Here is a 19054-nt window from a genome sequence, read left to right as displayed (position 1 = left end):
TTAAGTAATCGTGTCTTAATGAGTCAATCTGTTTTAATCTGAATCCGTTAAGATTAAATTCAAATTTACTATTATTGTATCGTATTCGTATTAAATTAATATCGTGATTGTCACTCTAGGCGTACATTACAAACTACACAAATTAAAAGCATTCCACTTAAAATGAAAGATGTAATTAGATCTGGATAGTCTACATCCATTATTCAGAGGGAGAAAGTTGGATCCATAACATTAATTTTTATATTTATTTTATTCTGTCAATTAAAACTCAATCTCATTAGAAACGTAAATAAACTCCTACTAGATGTGGCAATTCCACCCCATATTTACTCCATTAAGTTCCTCCACACTTCAAACCCACCCAGCCTCTAAACTGTTTCAACCCCACTCTGTCTATATAGCACGTTTCAATGGCAGGACATCTCCATGTATTAATTGAGACAGACTTTGTTCGCGTGTGGCCTTAAATGTATGCAATTAGGGAACCATGCATATTATATATCTATATATATCTATATATACTAGTAGTAATGGGACGTTTGTCCAGTGGAGACAAAATATATATGGTAATTATATATATATATAGAAATAAAAATAACACAATTGCATTATAAAAAAAAAAAATAGATTTTCTTACAAATTTATAAATCATATAGCAGAAAAAAGTTATAACCTAATTGCAAAAAAAACAAAAAAAACAAATAATATATGCAACAACCATAGTAATATATATGCAAAAGAAACTTAATATAAGCTTACAAAATGCAATTTGATTTATATTTTAAACAATAACTAAAGTTCATGCTACAACCGTAGTAACTAACATATTTCTTTCTCTTTTGCATAATTAATTGATAAGATGTTAAAATTCTTATAGCGTTGTTGGCTCATCTAATCTATGTATGCATGGAGTTCAATTATCCATTCTTTTTCTGAGATTTCTTTGGCCATGCTTTTTAAGAATGACAAATGCTCCTGTAAAAAAATATAGAATTTATTATAAAAATTATGTTTTGATTTATAATTGTATTATTTGAATTGAAAAAGTTTTACAAATGTAGTATTATGTTACATTGCCAGTATGATTCATGAAATGAATTGCTAAATAATCCAATATTTTTTCTGCAATTTCACCAAATACCACTGCAGCTAGTTGTCCTGTATTATTATCAAATTCAACATACGAGACAACTATTATAAACAAAAATATAATTATCTGTTAGAATGTATAGAAAATATTTGTTAAACTTTTCAAGTAAGCGATGCGAACTTAAGGTTTAGAAAAAAAGGTAAATACCGTAGTTGTGCAATGCTCATATGCTTACAACAGTAACATGAAAATCTTTCATTTTAATCATAGCCTGTTTCCTTTGTTACATCCAATGCAAGACATATAAAATAAGACTTGCTAGAAATCAAGCACGTTTATCTTGTATTTCACCCAAAATTTTGATTTCTATATGATATTTATAACAAGTATTAAAATGATTGAGTCGTAATAATCAATAATTAAAAAAATATTATTAAGAATATAATTTACTATTCCAAGTTGTGAAGCCTTGAGCAGTTCTGTAGCATCAGAAATGTTTATTAATTTCTGGACAGCATGAGCAGTAGTAGATGTGTGTGTTAGATCCAAAGATTTTATAATCACATATTCAAGTAAGAAATCATTGAGTGTTGCCCAACAAAAATTTCAGGGAAATTAAAAACTATTAATAATTTTTTAAAATGTAACAATTCTATGTTGTAAACAAAAATTAATAAAAGTCTGTTTTAAAATTAAACGGAAAAAACACTAAGAACATTCCTCCCTTATTTAAAAAAGAGAAATAAATCAAAAAATCCTGAATAAAATAATTATTGTTTGTTTTGATCATAATTTATAAAAGATCTTTTAATTTACATACTTAATTTTTAAAAAAGTGAAGAATGTCCTCGATGTTTATAAATTTATCATCACAATAAATATTTTATCTTTTTAGAAACAATGCAATAATAGTTTTAAACTATAAAACCTTTAATTTTTTTTATAAAAAATAATTTGCTTAAGCAATCAGATAAAATAAAAAATAACAAGGGCAATTTAGAGCAAGAAATTTTGAAAACTAAACTAAAACATATTTTAATTTACAAAATTCAGCCTCAAGAAGTAATTTTGTAATTTGAGTATCTTCTGAAAAATAAAGATTGTGTACACATCAAAAGTAATCATTAACATTGTTTTAGAGATTAAATTTTATCTTTGAAATTCATGATCAAAACCAACAGGAAATATTTGTACAGAAAAATCAGAACACATTATATAAGTTCTCAAGAAATTAAAGTTAACATTGTCATTGATTTTACAACGCAACACTATTTCCAAAGTTCTTGATGGGTTTGGTGTTTATAAAAGAAAACCTCTTTAGAAAAATACGCACAAATGATAACATTTATTCTCAAAACTTATAATCGTTGATTTTAATATAAATTACTTCTTGATATAACTTGGTTTTATAATCAAAGTTTTCATCTTTTGATGCGAAAAAAACTTTATTTTTTTTTCAAACAAATAAGCGAATTTGAGTTTTAATTTTTTATAGAAAATTTTTTAACCGCAATTTTTTATTCTACTTTATTATGACAAAAATAATCTTATTTTCAGAGTCATGTAAGTTTATTCATATATATTTGGTTTTTGTCATAAACAAAACAGCAAATTGTGTAACACAACTAATATTGCTGCCCTTTAAAGGAGAACAAAATATATGGAAAAAAAAATAGTACAAATTAAACCTTCGATATCACAATTCTGATAGTTTCATATTTACATAACGACATCTTATAGTTAATAAATATGAAATTCAAAGAAAACAATAATGAGAGGATTTTTATCAAACTTTTAATCCTAATACAAAGAACATAAATAAGGAAAATTTTTATCAGATGATGGAATAAGAATATAACAATTTTTTCTTTCATATGAAGGTTATTACTGCAGACAATTTAATTAAAAAACTCCATCATCTTTTGAAAACCCTCATCATCTAAATTGTTTTTATAGAACAAACAGAATCACAACACAAAGCAATACAACAAAACTGACCTATTCACATGCAAATCACAACAATGCTAAATAAGAGCATTCACATCCAGTGCATTTATATTGAATGTATAAATAAATCGGGTCCAGAATGATGGAAATATTGATAGCATGAGTAAGCAAGGACACATTCATATCGAATGGTTGCAAAACCCCACCCGCACCTTGTTTGCCTTTTGTGAAAAGTACCACAAACTACAATATAGCCATCCAGGTGAGGATTACCTTGCCATATCGATGGGGTACCATTAACACTTGTGAATTAACTTGCACTATAACAACATCATCACAGCTTAATAACAGCTCACATCCCCTAATACAAAATACTGTAAAGGACCCAACAACATAAAACAAATTACCCAACATAGCTAACACAGACTATAACATGCAAACGAAAAATGAAATCTTAAATTCTTCTTGCCGACACAAAGAGAAAGTTGCAGGTCATGAACACACAACACACCATCCAACTCATCAAACTATTAATACCAATACAAAGAATATAAATAAGGAGAATTTTTGTTAGATGATGGAATAAGACCATAACAATTTATTCTTTTATTTGAATATTATCATTGCAGATAATCATGTTAAAAAACTTCATCCTCTTATGAAAACCCTCATCATCTAAATTCTTTTTTTTAGAACAAAAAAAATGACATGTTATTTTTTATTTCTTTGTAAGAATCACACAACAATAATAACATACAAACCAAAGAAAGCAAAAAATAGTAAGACATCTACAAATGATACAACAACAAAAAAACCTTTACAAGAATAAAAAGGGCAAAGAATCACAGAATAAAAAAAAATAAAAACTGCATTATAAAAAAATAGAACACTACATGATACCTGGAAAAAAAAAAAAGTTAACAAAAAATTCTATCTATACCATGAAAAATCAACTGCACAACAAAAAAAGGGCTAGGAAAAAATGTATTTGTTGACAAATTTGAAACTCTTGATCACTCCTAAAACTATAAATAAATTAATAATCATATACTATAATGAAATTTAAAAATATGAGCAATAATTACAAAATGAAAAACTTGAGAAAGACAAATATTAAAAGTAAAACTCCAATGTCAATGCTATTGTTGGAAACCTCCTGCCAAAAAAAGCAAATATTAAATATTGAACATAAATTTGCTAGAAAGACCAAATCAAAGCCCAAATTGAGAAAGTCAAGAGGTACCAACCTGAAACGAAAAGCCCAAACCACTTAGTCACCATAACATCAAAAGAAGACAATAAGACAATAATTTGCAAGTTTTATCTTCTATTCTAAAACAAAAATAAAGGCAGGAGGAAAAGAAGAAACGACCAACAGTGAAACCGAGAGAAAGCTAAAGAAAGAGAGAGAACATGGAAGACAAATAAAAAGGTGAAAGGAAAAAAAAAAGAAGCAAAACCTGCAGCCCCTCTAACACTAGCATAGTAAAAAGACCAAACCATCCATATGTAAACATACATAAAAGAAAAACATAAAAGGATAGAAAAGACAAAACACCCAAAAAATAGATGGGATGCACGGAGGACGACAATCTTACTGTTCACCTCTATCGCCACTTATTTATTAACTATAGAAGATATATTACATATCAAATCTTGAAACATACAAAAAGTTGAAAAAAAGCCATAAACCCAGCCGAACATATTGAACATGGAACAACCAAACAAAAATCCACATACTTCTTTTTACAAAAACGAAGCACATCATCCATACAAAAAAACAATGTAAAGCTATAAAGAAGAAGAAAATGTTGAAGCCAAATTTGACACAAAAAGAAACCCAAAGCTATCACAATTAAGAATAGTAAAATAATGCAAATCTTGCATTATAACAGAACAAATAGAAAATACCTGTTTGTCGAACACTACACATGAAAAAAGCTGAACCATAAGAAAAGAAAAAGCTTTAAAAGCATCACTAATGATACAACCAAAACACAAGCTTTACAAGAAGATGAAAGCAAAAAAGCCAACATTGCGTTATAAAAATAAAAAATACAACAATGCATTGTACCTGAAAAATATTAACTTCACACAACTCAAACTTTACAGAACAAATTTAAAAAAATTTGATCTATACCAACAAAAACAAACTTTACAGTAAAAATGTAAATACAAAATTGCATATGTAAATCACAGAACTAAAAACAAAAACCAACATTACATTATGAAAAAAATGCAACACTGGATCATAAGAAAAATCATATTTTCTTACAAATCTATATGTCACAGACAATAATACAACCAAATACAAACTTTACAATAATGCATCATAAAAACGACTATATAAAAAAGCCATAACTAATTTGAAAAAAAAAAAATAGAACAATTCTATTTTTTAGAACAAACAAAATCACACCACAAAGCAATGTAACAGTGTAATGAAAAAAAAAATACAAAATTGCATTGTACTTGAAAAATCATATTTTCTTACAAATCTATAGATCACAGATAATAATTCAACCAAATACAAACATTACAATACTGCATCATAAAGAAGACTATATGAAAAAGCCATAACTAATTGTTTTTTAAAAAAAGAAAAATTCTTTTTTTTAGAACAAACAGAACCACACCACAAATTAATGTAACAGAACTGACCAATTCACATATTCACACAAAACAACTACCAAACAGCATACAAATCACAATAATGTTAAATAAGAGCATTCCTATTCATTGCATTTATATCAAATGCATAAATAAATGGGGCTTAGAATGGTGCAAACATTGACAGCATGCGCAAACAAAGAGTCATTCACATCAAATGGTTGCAAAACCTCACCCAAATCCTGATTGTCTTCTGTGGAAAGTACCACAAATTACAATATGACAATTCAGATGAGAATTATCCTGCCATATAGATGGCCCCCGTTAACCAATAAAAACCAACTTTACAACAAAAATACAAATACAAAATTGCATGTGCAAATCACAGAACTAAAAATAAAAATCAACATTACATTATGTAAAAAAAGATGCAACACTAGATCATAAGAAAAATTATATTTTCTTACAAATCTATATAAATCACAGATAATAACACAGCCAAATACAAACCTTACAATACTGCATTATAAAAAAGATTATATAAAAGAGCCATAACTAAGTTAAAAAAAAAAAAAAACAAAGGACAAAAAATATAGAAAATCGAGAAAAAGCAAACCCAAAACCAAAAAAAGCTCCGAAAATCAACATAAAAAAACAACACAAAAAAATAATTTTAGTAAAAAATACCAAAAATTGAGAGTATCCAAATATACAAAATACCCAACAATAAATTATAAAAATATCAATAAACATACCAAAACACATGAACAAATGTCTAACTACATGAGAAAAGATAAAACACAAAAATCTCATGGAAACCCATAAAAAAAATACACATTCTCAAAAAAATCCAAAAAAATACACAAATCCGAAGACAGAAAATGAATAAAATTGCACGACAAAAAAACCCAATGCAAAAAAACTAAAACCTGAAAGAAAAATATAATATTTTACAAAAAATACAGAAAATTCACAACATACAAACCCATAAAACTCAAAAAACACCTCATGGAAAACCATGAAAAAAATACACTTTCTTAAAAAAATCTAAAAAAATACACAAATCAGAAGACAGAAAACGAATAAAACCGCATGAGAAAAAAACCCAATGAGAAAAAACTAAAACCTGAGAGAAAGGTAAAAAAAAAATTCCAATCTTGCAGAGAACAAACCTGAAGAGACCCGTGTAAAAAAAAAAGACAAAACATGCAAAAAAAATACATCCAAAACTGCGACCAAACAACCTGAACGAGAAGAAAAAAAATCCCAACCTTGCAAAGAACAAACCTAAAGAGACCATGATTTTTTTTTGACAAAAAATGCAAATATATATATATATATATATACACACACACACAAACTCAGATCATACAATAAATGCAACAAAAAATGCGAACCAATAGCAGGAGCAAAAAACTAACTCACTGAATAGCCCCAACTTTGCACAGAACAAAAATGTGAACTAACAATAGGAGGGGGAAAAAACAAAAAAAAAAATATAATTTTTTTTTTATAAAAAATGAGACCAAACAACCTGGACGAAAATGAAAAAAAAAACCCAACCTTCCAGAGAACAAACCTGAAGAGATCGGGGAAATGTTTTTTGTTTTGACAAAAAATGCAGAAAAAAATACAAACTCAGATCGTACAAAAAACGTAACCAAAAATGCAAACCAACAGCCCTATAAAAAATATATATTTCCACAAAAAATGCAACAAAAAATACGAACCAACAGTAGGAGGGAAAAAAAACCCACAAAACAACCCGAACAAAAAGGGAAAAAAAGATCACAACCTTGCAGAGAACAAACCTGAAGAGAAACCACAGAAGTTAAAACATAGAGAAGAGAGAAGACGAAGAGAAACGGCCAACAGAGAAATCGAGAGAAAGCGGAAGAAAAAAGAAGAAAGAGAGACGAAGAAAAGACAAAGAAGAGAAGATAAAAGAAAGAGAGAAGATGAAAAGCAAATGAAAAGGCAGAAGGAAAAAAAATGTAAAACCTATATCCCCTCTAACATCAACAAAGTAAAAAGACCAAACCATTCCTATACAAACAAACATAAAGCAAAACATAAAATGATTGAAAAGTCATGCAAAATTGGAGGCAAATAAAAAGTTAGAAGGAAAAAAAAATGCAAAACTTGCATCTCCTCGACACCTCCATAGTAAAAATACCAAACTATCCATATGTAAATGGATACAAAAGAGAAGCATAAAATGATAGAAAAGTAAAAACACCTAAAAAACAGATGAAATGCATGAATGACGATAATTTTACTCTTCATATCTATCGACACTTATTTATTCACTATAAATATATAGATATATATGTGTGTGTGTAGACATAGCCGCATTTGAAATTGGCTATAGTAGGTGTAATAGGATTAGCGTTGGATAGTTTTGAGCCTCTCTCAATTCTAAAAATTAGATTAATAGGTGAGCTTTTTCTTTACACTTATAAAGTAATCAAAACAATCTCAACAATCTTTCTCTCACATATAGAGTCCCTGAGTTAGGGTATCGATAATCCGTTTCTCTCACGGACTATTGGGTCGAGACTATTGGTAAATCTGGACTCTAATATCAGTGTTGGATGGTTTTGAACTACTCTCAATATAAAAAACTAACTCAAGAGATGGAATTTTTCTTTATATTTATAAACTAACTACCCGCCCGTTCCATAATTAATATGAGAGAATATCCAACAGTTAGTTGAGAGTTTGGTCCAATGTTAACATTTTTTTTTTTAAAAAAATTTCCCACAATTAATTGTTATTCGATTGCACCAAATTTAGTAGCCTAGCTAGGTGACCAGATGATTAGCAGTAGTTGTGGCCTCGACAACAACATGGAATGACACGCGTCCTTTTGTACATGTTTTATATGGCAAGTTTTCCAGCACGTGAGGCAATTGTTATTTATTACGGCTTGCTTGGTACGTACGTACCAGAGTGTCACGAATTTATGCACTCCAGTTGCCTCGCTATATATCTTACAATTCATAACATCAAATGAGAACCTCGCTGTCATTTTAGATCAATTTATATTTGAATTGAGTTGAAATAATAAAATATTATTTGAATATTATTTTTTAATAATAATATTATTTTATAATTTAAAAAAATAAATTATTTATGATATTTAATATTAAAATTTAAAAAAATTGTAATGATGAATTAAAATGAATTGAAATAAATTTGGTAATCAAACGTTAATGTACAAATGGTACTGTTAAAAAAGGTTGATCATTCTTATCTCATTCCACTGCATATAAAAAGAAAGTTATTAGCTGATATAATTTTATATGATATATTAAATTTATTTTATAATAAAAATAATTTTATATTTTAATGTACAAGATCAAATCATATTAATGGAGATGTTTATTTTATGACTAAAGCATTTATCTTGAGATTTTGCGTTCAAAATTGCTTTTTAAATGCGGTTTCCTAAATTTGCTTATGAGTTATGGGTTCGAAGTAATCATGTTTTGAATCCGTTATCCCTTCTTTGTTTTAAATTGTATGCATTTGATTGATTGCAACGAAATATTTTGTTAAGACTCTCCACTCCATGATTTGTATTTTTAATTAGTTTAATAAATTTATGTTTATAAAAAATAGAGAATACCCAATTTTGTAGGAGACTCGCCCATATTGGTTGGTTCAAATTACGGAATATCAATTAAAATTAAACGAGCAGGACTCACTCGAACTATATTTATTTATATTCCCAAATCCTAAAGTATATCAATCAAATTGGTTGACGCGTGGGGAATCAGATCAGGACCTTCCAACATAGTCATCTGTGGAATCACCAAAGAGATTTTCAACATGAAAAAGGTCATTAACTTATGATCATGAGAAAAAACTTTTCTGTGTTGGGCCTCGTTTTCATCCATGGGCCAACATAATATGGTATGAAAATCACGATTTTCAGAGATATTGTTAGTTGCTAGACATAATTTCACTGAATTTGGTCACCTTTTGTTTTCTTGGGTTTTCATTTCCTCCGGAGAATAATTTTCTTAAATTAGTACACCCAAAGAAAGAGGCCGAAGCATATGCCAAGAAGATGGGGGCAGCTATGGAATGGCCATCAAAGAATTTCAGTAGATGTGAGACGAGTAGGGTATTAGACTTAGTGACTCATCCACAACACATTTTGACAAACAAATGGAATGCATACAGGGCAGCTCAACAATAACAGAATGACAGAGTCATGCACCACGCCACAGACAATAACAGACCAATATTTCTTCTCATTCCTTCTAGAATAGGACCGTAGACAAGTTAGTTAGTAATTCTCTCAAGTTGTACAAACAATATTCCCTTTCTATTTCCTTCATAGCTTTTCTATTTTACTGCTACTTTCTGCATAAGTACTAACATCTTTCAATGAGAATGTAAGGAAGTTTTCTATGCATTATTTTTAGCTATGTCAACATGGTATCAGAGCTGTCGAGACTAATCGTCAATACTCTGTTATCATGGCTGCATCGTCTTCCTCTCCAACGCTTTCTTCTTTCTCCCATATAGTCATCACAAAGTTATCAAATGATAACTACCTTCTATGGAGGATACAAATTTCGGCTTATCTACAGGGGCAGGATCTCTACTCCTTCGTTGATGGCTCAGTCTCTCCTTCTTCTGAATTTATAACTGATCCTACATCTAATATCCCGAAAACCAATCCAGCCTTTTCTTCATGGAAACGAACGGACCAACTTGTTTTAAGCATATTTTTTTCCTCTCTTAGTGAATCCATCTTAAGACATGTGCTGTCAACAACAACAACTCATAAACTTTGGACGTCCTTGGCCTCTATGTTCTCTTCTCACTCCTAAGCCAAGGAATTTTAGATACGATTTCAGCTCACAAATCTTTCAAAGGGAGACCAAAACATCTCTGACTATTTTGGTAAGGTACGATCCCTAGTGGACTCCTTAGCTACAACTGGGCACTCTCTTCCTGATAAAGAGGTAGTCACCTACCTTCTAAATGGACTAGGTCCATCTTTTGAATCTTTTATTATCTTTGTTATAACTCGAGCAGATTCCATTTCTTTTCATGAATTATTTCAATTGTTGCTCATGCATGAGAGTCGTATGTCTCACCAAAATAGGAGTGTTATCTCCTCTCTTGAGCCTTCTATGAATTTCAACTTCTCTAGATCTCGGGATCAACGAGGCCGTGGTTCTTATCATGCTGGGAGGCAATGTCGAGGTAGGGGCCACTACTTGAACAACAACAATCGTGGAGGACGTAATTTCTCCTTTAATTCACCTTCTCGACAACCATTCAACAAAGATCGACCTACATGTCAGGTTTGCAACAAGTTTGGACATGTTGCATTACAGTGTCATTTTCAGTTTGATCATTCTTATCAGTTTGAAGCTCCAAAGTCATTCTTAGCTCATTACACTGCTCCTGACTCCTTGACTGATTATGCCTGGTATCCCGACTCAGCTGCCACACATCATATTACTAATGATTTGTCTAGCTTGAATATTTCATTTGAACAATACACTGGTAGTGACTCAATAAGGATTAGCAATGGCTCTGGTATACCCATCCAAAATATTGGTGCTTCTCATCTCTCTGTTAATTCCTCCAGTTTCTCCCTTCACAATTTACTACATGTTCCAAAAAATCTTGTTTCGGTTTTACGGTTTTGTATTGATAATTCATGTTATGTTATTTTGAGTTTCACTCATCTCATTTTTCTGTGAAGGACATCAAGATCAAGAAAGTGCTCCTCACAGGGCCTACTCATAATGGGCTGTATGTTTTTCCTTCTAAGCTGTCATCCTCTTCCAGTCTATCTGCTAACCATGGTGAACAGACAAGTCTGGCTCAGTAGCACCAAAGGCTAGGACACCTTTCTCTTGCTCTTGTCCCACGTGTTCTTTACTCAAAATGTCTACCACTCACTCCAAATAATTCTTACTTTTATTGTTTAGAATGTCCACTTGCTAAAAGTCATCAATTACATTTTTGTAATAGTCGGTCTATTTCTACTAGACCTTTATAGTTAATTTGTGCCGATGTTTGGGGTCCATCCCGTTATGTTTCTAGACTTGGTTATAAATACTATGTTTCTTTTATTGATCAATTCACATGTTACACTTGGTTCTTTCCTCTCAAACTAAAATAAGATGTTGTAAATATATTCATTACATTCCTACCTTGCATTGAAAGATTATTTAAAATCAAACTCATCACTCTTCAAACAGATGGTGGAGGAGAATTCAAACCTTTTACTACCATTTGTCAAAAATTTGGTATTACACATCGACTCTCATGCCCTCACACGCATCAACAAAATGAACTCGTTGAAAGGAAATATCGACACATTGTTGAAACTGGATTAGCACTTTTGGCTCATTCTTCTTTACCCTTCATTTATTGGGCTGATGCATTTGAGATTACTGTCTATTTAATAAATCTTCTTCCTTCACAAATCCTTAAAAATAAATTCCCTCATTTTCTTGTGTACAATTGTGAGCCTAATTACAAATTTTTAAGTTTTTGGGTGTGAATGTAGTCCCAACCTCAGACCTTATCTCTCACATAAACTCAAGTTTAAATCCATTTCATGTCTTTTCTTGGGTTACAGCCATTCACATAAGGGCTATAAGTGTCTAGATGTCAACAAAAATAGAATGTACATATCTAGAGATGTGGTTTTTAATGAGGTCTCTTTTTCATTTTCTACTACACGGCCCATTATAATCAATTCCCCCTCTATTCCCGAAAAGGCCTCACTACCACTTTTCCTTCCTTCCATCCTTGGACTTGGCCCAAGCCCATCAATTTCTCATCTTCCAGAATCATCACCCTCACCTTCCTCTTCATCGCCTCACTCATCTCCTGCGTCTGAAACTACTCCAACCCCTTCTCCTCAAAATACATCTTCTTCAATTCTCATACCACCTCGTTCTCCCATTATCACACGTGTCCAAACAAACTCCTCTAGGTCCCGTACTTTCACGGATGTCACCATACCTTTTCCTGCTCCGTATTATTTCACTACCAATGTTTCGGTTCTTGATGAACCATCAAGTTATTCAGCTGCCTCTAAGTTTGCTACATGGTGTGCAACTATGCAACAAGAATTTACAGCTCTCTAACAGAATCAAACATGGTCTTTAGTACCCTCTTTTCCCACGGCAAATGTGCTTGTTTGCAGGTGGGTCTTCCGTATAAAAACTAAAGCAGATGGCTCTTTTGACAGGAGGAAAGCCCGTTTAGTTGCAAAGGGATTTCATCAAAAATATGGTTTGGACTACCACGAGACCTTTAGCCTTATGGTCAAACCTTCCATGATCCGACTGATTCTCTCTATAGTAGTTACACGACAATGGTCCTTGAGACAACTTGACATTCAAAATGTTTTTCTGCATGGTTCTTTAATTGATGAAATCTATATGCAACAACCTCAGGGTTTTGTGGATTCGACACACCCAACTTTCATCTGCAAATTACATAAAGCCATGTATGGTCTCAAGCAAGCCCCGAGAGCATGGTTTGCTTAACTCAGCACTTGGTTACTTGACTATGGATTAAGCTCCTCCAAGGCAGATCCCTCTCTTTTTATTCTCAATTACAATGGTATTCAAATTTAATTTTTTGGTCTATGTTGATGATATAGTGCTTACCTCTTCACATCAATCTACCATTGAGAAGCTTATTCATGATTTGAGCTGTGCCTTCCCAGTTAAAGACCTCGGCACCCTACCTATTTTCTTAGCCTTGAGGTTGATCATATGCCTATTGGTTTGCTGTTTTCATAGAGGAAATACATTAAGAATATGCTCATAGAAAGAAAAATGCTTCTTGCCAAACCCATTTCATCACCAATGGCAGCCTTTCTTAAGTTGTCAAAATTTGATCCCTCTGATTTCGAAGATGCTACTCTCTATCGAAGCATTGTTGGAGGACTTTAATACTTGTCTTTAACTCGGTCTGATATCTCTTTTGCTGTGAACAAAGTATACCAATTTATGCAAACTCCCAAAACCTCTCATTGGAGTGCAGTCAAGCATATCCTAAGGTATGTCAAATTTACAATTAATTTTGGGCTATTTTTCAAGACTCAATCCAGTTTTCAGCTTTATGCATACTCTGATGCTGATTGGGGGGTTGCTCCGATGACCGTCGATCAACTGGGGGATACTGCATCTACTTTGGTCGTCACCTTATTTCTTGGAGCTCCAAAAAGCAAAGCATTGTGGCTCGCTCATCAAATGAGGTAGAGTATAAATCTCTTGCATCTTCTGCAGCCTAAACCATCTGGTTACAAACAATCCTTCATGATTTGGGAATTTTTCTGCCTAAAGCTCCTTCATTGTGGTGTGACAATATAGGAGCTACTTACCTCTCGATGAACCCATTATATCATGCCAAGACCAAGCATATGGATATTGATTTCCATTTTGTTAGAGATAGGGTGGCTACCAAGCCATTACAAGTCTCATTTTGCAGTTCCAATGATCAAATAGCTGATGTGCTCACTAAACCAGTTGTTGAAGAAAAGTTTCATTATTTTCGATCGAGTCACAATGTGGTTGACACCCTTTGGACTCAACTGAGCATATTAGACTTAGTGACTCATCCACAACACATTTTGAAAAACAGATGGAATGCATATAGGGCAGCTTGGTAATACAGAATGGCAAAGTCATGCACCATGCCACGTAGAACAACAGACCAATATTTCTTCTCATTCCTTATAGAATAGAACTGTAGACAAGTTAGTTAGTAATTCTCTCAAGTTGTACAAACAATATTCATTTTCTATTTTTCGTATAGGTTTTCTATTTTATTGCTACTCTATGTATAAATACCATCATCTTTCAATGAGAATGTAGGGAAGTTTTTTCTACATTATTTTTAGTTATGTCAACATAGGGGACTGTTGAAGAAATAAGGGAAAAACTAGTAGGCCGATCTGTTGAAGAATTTCAATTGATATTATCTTGATTTGATTTTCATAATTATCAAATCACTTTGATTTGATATTATCTTCATTTAATTTTCATAGTATTTAATATATTTAACTTAAAAATTATTGATTTAATAATTATAAAAATCAAATCAAGATAATATCAAATCAATAATTATTAATTTGATATTATCTTCAAAAAGATCGACCGACTTACACAACGAAAATAACAAGAAGGTTTACATAAATAGTAATGAAAATTAGATGTAACTTGAAAGACTTGAACTTTCAGCCCAGCACCAGGAAACTTCTCTTCAGTAATGCAATTGTAGTCTAACTTTTTGATCATCTCAGTTGTCCTAGTGTTTCGTCCAATCTGCAACCTCACCTTGTTAGAAATATGACTTCTTCTCATGCCCAATCGATAGTTTTCCACTTCTGTTCACTCCAAGTTGCTCAGATTGGCAAAACTACACAACTTTAAGACATCATTCACCATGCCTTTTGCTTTTTCTTACGGGGTGAAAAGGCACCCCAAGAACTCAGCTAGCCACCTTAAATTGAAATTAGCAATGGGTTGCTCTTTCATCTTCGCAAACTTGAAAAAAAACACCTCTTGAGGCTTTCCTACTTTCCTTCCAATAATCCTAAACATGATCTCAATAATTAAGTTGGCCCCACCCACTAACTCCCTGATAAAAACTTTCTAATGCCTCTTCAAGCGAAATGGTGCCCAAACTCGTCGTTGTCATGTTCAAGAATGCCAGTATGATACAAGAGTATTCTTGGGGTTCCTACACAAATGCATAATCTTGAAGGCGAAGTCCTTTGTACATGTTGGTAACAATACACATGATAAATAAGTTGAGAAGAGTCTTGAATGAGCAGAGGATGTGAGGTTTGGATCACTTGGTCATCCATGAATAGACAAGCTCCCAGAAGCGCACCAAAACATGAAGATTGTTTGTCAGCAATGGGTGTTGTTGTGGCTCAGGATATTGCACCCAGTTCCCTATGGCAAACAAGATGGCATTCAACCAAGTGGTTCTAGCTTTGGGAGAGATGGCGAGTAGGATATCACTGTCATAAGATTGCAAGTGTTTTTGGGTTGCTTGAAATCCGAGAATGAACTGAGTTTCGGTCCAAAACCCTTGGTACTAATGGAATATTTGAGTAGACATCCAGCCTTTGGCTCTAGGAAAGGAGGATATGAGGTCCCTGCATTCTTGGCCACTACATCATCTTGGATGTACTTTGGAGGAGGAGGATTTGGTTGAAATGATGAAGCTATGCAAGGCGAGTGATCTTAGTAATTATAAATAAGAGTGATCTGTGATAATATGAGAGGTCCAGGGCAGTTGGGGCCTTAGCAGTGCTACTCATACCCCTTGGATGTGGGTGCCCCTGTGCCGCCCCCCGCTCGGCTCAAGGGCACCCATCTGACTGTTAGGGGGAGACCTAACCCCTTAGTCTGTTCACCTACCCAAGATAAAATATAGAGCCCACCCACGGCTGCCAAAAAAAGCAAAACTCACATAGTGAAGAGTGAATCACCAACCAATTGCAACCAATTAACAACCAACAATATACATACATACATATATATATATATATATATATATCTGCTGGTGGCGACGATGAAAGGAAGAGAGAGACAGTGACACCATAAAACACTAAAACATAAGCACTTAGAGAGAGAGAGAGAGAGAGAGAGAGAGATGAAGAGAGAGACCATGACAGGGATAGAAAATGTTTGGAGGTGCCGCGGCTGCCATATAACACTAAAACAGAGGCATTGAGAGAGGAAAGAGAGAGAGGCGTCAATGGTTGGGGGGGGGGGGAAGAGAATGGTTAGGCCCTGAGAGATTTTGCATTTTATATGAAATCTAAATTAAAATGACGTGGTTTTATTAAAAAAATAGTTTTTTAATATATGTGTATATATATATATATATATATATACACGGATGGACGGGGCCCAGCCTGAGCATCATTCCCGTCCTTGCCTGTGTTTCTAAGCGTCAGTTGGGGCTAGTACCCTAGCATTTGACGGTCAAGGGTGCCTGATCTCCCAAGCGGGGGCTAATTAGTGGGGGCGCAGGGGATATAGAATTTGCAAGAGAGAGAGAGAGAGGGAACATGTCTCATCCCTGCAATTAGTGTTGCATATATATTTTGTCACGTAAATCAGCTGTATGGGAGATCATGATTGTGGGGGGGGATTTTCCCCCTACCCAAGGCCCAGGAGGCCCAGTCAAGCCTGGCCAAGGATGAAAGGATACAGATCTGACCCGCTAGGAGGATCCCTGTACATAACCTGTGGAAGGGACGGTGCAATAGAAGATAAGACTCGTCGGGACTTGTTGGTCTAAGGTTCCTCGGATAATATCTAGTCATCGAGTACCCGCCCACATAGCAGGCACAACGTGGAGAGAATCGTTGATCTGCTGACAGAGAAAGTATGAACGGACTAGGGGAAATTAGATCAATGGGAGAAGGCTGTAGAACCACGCCACATTAATGGAACCATCGCAAGACCATGCCACATTTAAAGATTTTGACAAAATGAACTGGACGAGGACTCCAAACCTCATAGCGACATGCTTGATCTGCTCATCGAACTTCTAGTATAAATAGCCGATTCTAGTTACGAGGTTACACTCTCTGGGTTTCTAAGCTTTCTTACTTATTTACTACACTTCAAGAACATTTACTGACTTTGACATCAGAGATTCCCCTGGCTCCTAAGACGTCTTCTCAAAGCCGCATTCATTCATCTCTTTGCAAGGCCCATTATGAAGACCTGAATTGTTGGAGCCTGACCCAAGAGTGTGCGAAACACGACATCAACATTCATCTCATGAGGGTTATTGTTAACAAAAAAACATCACTAGATCTGTTAACGTTTGTCAAATGCCTATTTCGCTTTCTTTTATTTTGTTATTATATTATGTGTTTTCGTGTAATGATCACGCAACAAAGAAATATAATTAGTCGGTCCATACTCACCAGAAAGGCAACGGCAACCCAAATTTGCTGCAATATTTTCTAATCTGGTGACACCGTACCATCCATTAGCTAGCTCTGCCTGCTCCGATCGCAGTACTCCATTAACACCCGAAAGTAGAGCTAGGCACTTCAGATTACCAGTCTCTCCACTTTACCACTACAATGAATCTGTGGACAACATTTATTATTATTATTTTTATATGCAGCTAGTAAAAGGAGACATGTTTATCAATAATTTAAGTAAATGCTAATTATGTTTAAAGAGATGATGTTTGCTATATGAGGATTAAGCTCGCGTACTTTTTTTCAAAAATATGGATAAATTTGAAATTTTCATATATTGTTAAACATAAAAATAATGTTAAACAGAGTCTAGTGTGTGCAAGCTTCACACACTACTTTTGAAATAAGAAAAATTTTAAATAAGTCATAGAATGTGCAAGAGTCACGCATTCCAATTAAAAAAATAGAGAGAATAGATATAAGGAAAAAAAAAAAGAGTGCAATCAATGTTTAAATTTACGATTACGGTTATATAAGGAGAGAAATGATATTTATAATATTATGGTTTATAAGTCTCGTGTACATATTTAAAAAAAATTAGTAAATTTGAGACTCATAAGAAAAAATAATTTTGAGTAATGTTAGATATAATACATCTAGTGTGTGCAGGCCTCTTTTTATGTAGATTACATATTTATCTATTTTTCTCAAAAAAAGTGAGAGGCTTGCACAACTTAGGACTACAAATATATAATTCTCAATTAGTATTTTAGTGGTGAACCCCAATTTTTTTTTTTTTTTTTTTTTTTTTTTTTTTTTTTTTTTTTTTATAAAAAAGAGTGTACGAGACTTACACATCCTAAAAAAGATTGTATCTAGTCATACTCACGTAAAAATATCTTAAACTAGTTAATATTCTAACATGTACATGTAAGATCTATAGAATACATATCCATTTAATTTATACATTCTTTGTTCCTGCAAACCATATTCTGTTATATTCAAAATGGAAGGGAGGTTGGACTGGGGAGGGAAGCTTTATTTAGGTTTCGTTTGGTTTCTAAACACATCTCAATTCATCTCAACTTATCATTATAATTTTTTTAAATTTCAATATAAAATATAATAAATAATTTAATTTTTTTAAATCATAAAATAATAATAATATTATTAAAAAATAATATTCTAATAATATTTTATTATCTCAATTTAATTCAATTCAACTTAATTCAATTCAATTCACATCTAAATGCAATCTTATTCTTCTGGCTAATCCCGATCTTGTATACGTTGGACAGAACTCTGTCCAATATTCATACAGATCGATAATGGGCTAGAAAGGTATTGGCCCGACCTGACTTTTGCAATAACACCCGACCCGGATCAACCCGTTATAACAGTTACTAATTAAAAAGCCTCAGTCTGACTGCATGCATGCCAACTTTATC

At 32.8% G+C, this 19054-nt stretch overlaps 1 pseudogene; it reads right to left on the bottom strand.

The window, feature by feature from the left end:
- Window positions 1-14986: 14986 nt before the first annotated feature.
- On the bottom strand, window positions 14987-17188 carry LOC121255020 (annotated as a pseudogene).
- Between the last annotated feature and the right edge of the window lie 1866 nt (window positions 17189-19054).

This window comes from Juglans microcarpa x Juglans regia, chromosome 3D, assembly GCF_004785595.1.
Source record: "Juglans microcarpa x Juglans regia isolate MS1-56 chromosome 3D, Jm3101_v1.0, whole genome shotgun sequence".
Taxonomy (NCBI): Eukaryota; Viridiplantae; Streptophyta; class Magnoliopsida; order Fagales; family Juglandaceae; genus Juglans; species Juglans microcarpa x Juglans regia.
This window is presented reverse-complemented; position numbering and strand designations above follow the sequence as displayed.